At 37.3% G+C, this 5671-nt stretch overlaps 1 non-coding gene across 1 annotated transcript; it reads right to left on the bottom strand.

The window, feature by feature from the left end:
* Nucleotides 1-5113: 5113 nt before the first annotated feature.
* Nucleotides 5114-5220, bottom strand: LOC140824892 (small nucleolar RNA R71). Its single transcript, XR_012116509.1, has one exon. It is a non-coding gene; the product is annotated as a small nucleolar RNA R71 (small nucleolar RNA).
* Nucleotides 5221-5671: the final 451 nt, after the last annotated feature.

The raw sequence follows: 5671 nt of genomic DNA, 5'->3' as shown, positions 1-5671 counted from the left end.
AGAAAGAGTTGAGTTTCCTTTAATACAAGAAACAAATATTCAAATACAAGACAAACAGGTTCTACAAAGGAATCAAAGTCTTATATTGGAATCAAGAAGACTATCTTTTCAAGGAGATAAAATTACAAGTTACAGGTGGGGAAAAGCACCTATTCAAGAAACCAAACAGGAGCTAAAAAGCTTTTCCACGATAGGAAAGCTCAGATGCCCAGAAGGGTAGAAAGAAGTAGAAATAGTATTTGATACTACAAATCAAAAGAATCAAGTCTCTTCTAATAACATATACTATTTAGAACAACCTATGATAGGAACTTACCAAGGAATAATCAATATCAAAGGAATTCTAGGGAAAGAACCAGATCGATTGGTTCTTGGACTAGAGTTTCTCGAGGAACATAAACCTTGGGAACGGCTAGAATATGGAATGGAGTTTATGACTGAAGATAGGATATAGAAAATCCAATGACCACAAGTCCTTCCTCGATATACATTCCAGTAGGAATGTTATACGAATAGTATAAGGCAGAATATTTTGCTGCTTATATTAATTCAGGTGTTGGAATTTGTACAAAAAAATGGGAGTTTTACCAAATAATTTGGAAGAAAAACTACCAAAGATTGCTGGAAGAGATTTCTCTAGAAGAATTTTAATATTATGTAAAAGAGATTAAGATGACTGAAATCATAATTGGAGGTGCTGGACAAACACCTTGGTACAAAGTAAAAACACCACCAATTTATTTTCATGATACATGAGCTGACATTTTGCTCGGAAATAATTTCCTACAAATGTTCAAGTCCTATACTCAAGAAATGAGACTAGACGATTAGTATTCACAACACCTTGTGATCATAAAATCATAGTTCAAAGAATAAGAGATGCATTTTACAGAAAGTTGCCAATTCAATTTCGCAGGAAGCGTGGTGATGAAGGAAAACTTCTAAACCCAAAAATGCAGGATTCTAGATGATTTGGGGAAACAGTGCTCCAACTAAGAGCATATAAAGAACTCCAACCTGGATAAATAGAATGCCTCAAGATAGCTCTACATAAAAATGAGGTACAGTTTGAAGCTAAGGTATCTTTAGAAGATGTCAAGAAAATGATCAAAGAAAATTATAATGAAGATTACTTGGCATGGTGGGACAAAAATCAACTCAAAGCTTGCCTTAAAATTAAGGAAGACAGAGTATGAATTTTTATGTTGCAAGCCTATCACAATGAATATAATTGATCAAATGGATATGCAGATTATAATCAAGGAACATTTAGACATTGGTCTGTTCAAAGCAGGAATCTCACCATTCAACAGCCCAGGATTCCTGGTAAGAAATCATGGTGAAATAAAAAGGAACATGTAACGCCCAGACATTCGTATGCATATGATGTAAGGTAATGATTATGATTAAGTATGGTCATTAATACTTTTATGGTTTATTATGATGAACGTTTGGGATATGCTATGTAATGGTGCTGGTTTATGGCTTCAAGATATGATATGAATGGTATTGAATGATTTAGAATGGAACCGAGAATGGATGGGTAGAATAGAAAATTGATCCTTAGTCAAATAAGTAATGGAAGTGCTAAAACGGTATGAAAATGTGGCAGTAGTTGTGGTTTTTAGCTTAATGTTTTGTATATTGATCCAAATGATGTGAGGCCACTATCATTAGAAAGATAAGACATAAGGCTATAACTTTGTTATTTTGGGTTTTGTCCAAATCATTGTGGAAGTCTAGCTAAAAGCGCCCCGAAGTGTGTCGTGTGTATCGTCGTTCCTCCAGTGACACATATTGGGAGGTTGAGCATAACGTTTTACTCAGACCTCCAAATGGTCTGAAATTTGGAGGGATTCAATTTAAGACTTAGAGCTACAACTTTCTAGTATACCATTTTTCAAAATTATGAAGGGAAAAGGCGTTTCGGAAGCAATCTTTGACGAGGCTATGCGCAGAGTGCACGCCGGGACAGCAGGTGCCGCGCTAGGGCGGTATAGTTTGAGCGCCCCAGCGCCCCTGGCACTGAAATTTTGGGTTTCGGACAGTAAGTTCCGCGCAAGGGCGGTAAAACTTGACCGCCCCAGCGCTCTGTTCAGTGGAAAAGCGTGTTTTGGGAGAATTAAGGTATAAAATCGGTTGAGACACAACTTTTCCTCATTTCTCTTCTTTTCTTTCTCTTCACCAACGATTCCAAGCTAGGGTTATGCATTTTTTTTATCCTTTCTTTCAATAAAGCAATTAATCTTCAATCCGGAGTTGGAACTTCATCTTTTTTGCAAGAGGAGCAAAGGTAAGTGAATTTCTTCTTGTTCTTGAGTTATTGAAGATGGTGGAGTTAGGATTGATAGTTGTGATAGATGTATTGGGTTAAATGGTCATCTAATGTTGTTATTTTGGTGTTGATGGTTAGGTATTGGGTTTATTATTGTAGGATCACCATCAAGGTTTAGGAAACCAAGTGCTCCAAGTGTTTGTAAGTAGAATCATTTCTTCAATGCATCACATGATCCTATATGTATGTGTTTTGATGATTTTATGATGTTAACTCCTTTCAAATTCCATTCATGATATATATATATATATATATATATATATATATATATATATATATATATATATATATATATATATATATGTATATATGGTAGTGCAATTATATGCATTTTGAATGAAAGGAGTTAAACTTTTCAAGATGCCTCTAATGTGTTTGATAAAATGCTTGAATGAAGTTTTATATGATTGAATGATTGGATTGATAGTGATAGTAGCGGTGTTGCCTCTGGCAATTCTAAATCCGTAATGTAATTGGCCAATTAACGATGAAAACATGTGCTCTCTTATTAGATGCATTTTATGCAGAGGTACGTGTCCCTCCTATAAGATTCGTTTTTACGAAGAGGGTTAGCAATGAATGAACTATCTTATAAGAACTATCAATTCTTCAGTTAATCAATGAAATGAATATCATCCCTACGTATTGTTCTATTATGATTCTTGACGGATGATATTAATGATGATTCGGCGTTTATGAAACGAGATGGATAATGTTTTCAAGAAAATGAAGTTGAGGCTTGATAGGACTCGTTTTTACGTGTTTTTAGTGTTGGTTTTGAGTCGCATTCATGCATCATATTTGTTTGTTTTAGTTTAATTTAGCATTTTTCTAGCATTATTTAGCATATGACTGATCTCGTGTAGTTGGTGGTTATTTTGTAGGAATTGAACCAAAAAGTGGGAGAATATGTGCCAAAACATCGAGAAGGACTCGCTAGGGCGGTCACAATTGACCGCCCCAGCGAGCATGTTGGTCTAGCCGAGGAGTTGTTGCGAAAGAGTCTCGCTAGGGCGGTCAAAAGTGACTGCCCCAGCGAACCCAGGGACATGGCCGAGGAATTTTCTGCGAGAACCTCTCGCTAGGGCGGACACTTTTGACCGCCCTAGCGAGGCACGAGATTTGAAAAGATTTGTTTCACTTTTTATGAACTCTATCCTACAACATAGACCTAATACATGAGAGGGGCGCCGTTTTGGAGGTGGATATCATTATTTTCATCATTTTTTCTTGGAGAAAAGGCTAGGAGCAAAGGAGATTCGAAGACCTCGAGATTTCCACGCGTCGTGGCCGTCATCCGTCGTCATCTTTAGTATTTTCATTATTCAGTTTTTAATTCTTAGATTGTTGTTGGTTTTTATTATGAATTTTAGTAGCTAAACTCTAGATTTGTTGGGATTTGAGGGGATCCTACCCCGTACTCGTTGTTTAACATTATTTATCGACGGTTTTATTAGTGATTTGTTTATGCTATTGTTCTTTTTTGTTTCAATCGAAGCCTAGCTAACTTCCTTTGATTATTTCATGTTGTTAATGATTTCGATAGAATAATTAACAATAGGATCGAATAGTATAGACCACGGATTTACAATTTTAGTAGATATACGGAATTGGATACGTGTCGATAGCGATAATTCACCCGGATGAAAGCTAGTGGACTCCATAGAACGTAATGCAATCTTGAACTGTTAAATAATTGAGGATACTTGATTACTGCATGTTTATGATTAGTATTAATATAGCTCGACAGAGTATATTAATTAGTCTAGGGAATTCCGTCGAATGCACGAGTAAGAGTCGAGTGTAATTATTTAAACACGAGTGGTAGGTGAACTGAAAATTCCCAACAGATTCGTTTCTCATTTGATTTTAATCCAAATTAATCATTGCTCTTTTGAACACATTTTCTTTGCATTTTAATTATTTGAATTGTTTAATTTACATTAGTTCAATCATCAACTCAATTTATCGTTGCTAAAGAGATTTTACCTGAAAATAAAAAGAGTGTAACGCAGTCCTTGTGGATCGATACTCGTATTCACTTACGTTTATTATAACTTGACTATCATGCACTTGCGATATTTAAATCGAGCTTTCAATTATAAAATAAATTTTGGGACTATTCACTGTGTAAGTTTTGCTCGATCAAGTTTTTGGCGCCGTTGTATTTTCATTTAAATTCTTTAGTATTATTGATTTTATTGCTATTTGATACTCGCATTGTGTTGCAGATTTGTCTAGTGTTGCATGCGAAGATCACTCGAGATAAAGCTTGAGCCTTTTGACCCCGAGATTGAACGCACAGCTAGACGTCGAAGATAACAACAAAGACTCAAAGAACAGATGGAAAGACACGAGCAAGAACGTGGAGAGGAACATCGTGGCAATAGACAAGTTGAGATACCACGTTGCATACCAATGTTGGATTATGCACAGCCGTCTCTTGATGGAGCACGTCCAAGCATCGTAAGACCAGTCATCCGAGCTAATCAGTTTGAGATCAAGCCAGCTATCATCCAGATGATTCAGAACACTGTTCAATTTGGGGGAAGTGCACTTGACGACCCTAATTCTCATATAGCTGTCTTTCTTGAAATTTGTGATACTTTTAAGTTTAATGGCGTGTCTGATGATGTTGTTCGTTTGCGCTTATTTCCATTTTCACTGAGAGATAAAGCTAAGTCGTGGTTAAACTGTTTGCCTGTAGGGTCTATCACTACATGGGAGGATATGGCAAAGGCATTCCTGATCAAGTACTTTCCTCCGTCGAAGACTATGAAGCTTAGAGCCGACATTACTACTTTTGCTCAATATGAGAACGAGTCACTTTACGAGGCATGGGAGCGCTACAAGGACTTGTTGAGGAGATGTCCACACCATGAGCTGCCGCTTGGGTTAGTTGTTCAAACTTTCTACTACGGTCTGATTACTCCTAACCGTACCATGATAGATGCTGCGGCATGTGGTAATTTACTGAGGAAAACGGCTGAGGAAGGTTATGAGTTATTGGAGGAGATGGCTGCGAGTAGCTATCATCCTCAGTCTGATAGGCAGAGACGAGGTGCTGGAGTTCATCAAGTTAATGATTTGTCTGCGGTTTCAGCACAGTTAGAGGCGTTGAATAAAAAGATTGATGGGATGAGCATGAGTGGGTCGGCTATGCGTCTGCAAGAAATTTTCTGTGACAAGTGTGGGGGTGAGCATGACGTGCAGGATTGCCAAGCTGGCAATCCATTCTATGTGCCTGAGGGAGCACCGGTAAAACAAGTGGGATTCCAGAACCGTCCTAGAAATGACCCTTATTCGAATACATATAATCCGGGATGGAGGAATCAC

Source organism: Primulina eburnea, chromosome 2 (assembly GCF_022965805.1).
Source record: "Primulina eburnea isolate SZY01 chromosome 2, ASM2296580v1, whole genome shotgun sequence".
Classification (NCBI taxonomy): domain Eukaryota; kingdom Viridiplantae; phylum Streptophyta; class Magnoliopsida; order Lamiales; family Gesneriaceae; genus Primulina; species Primulina eburnea.
This window is presented reverse-complemented; position numbering and strand designations above follow the sequence as displayed.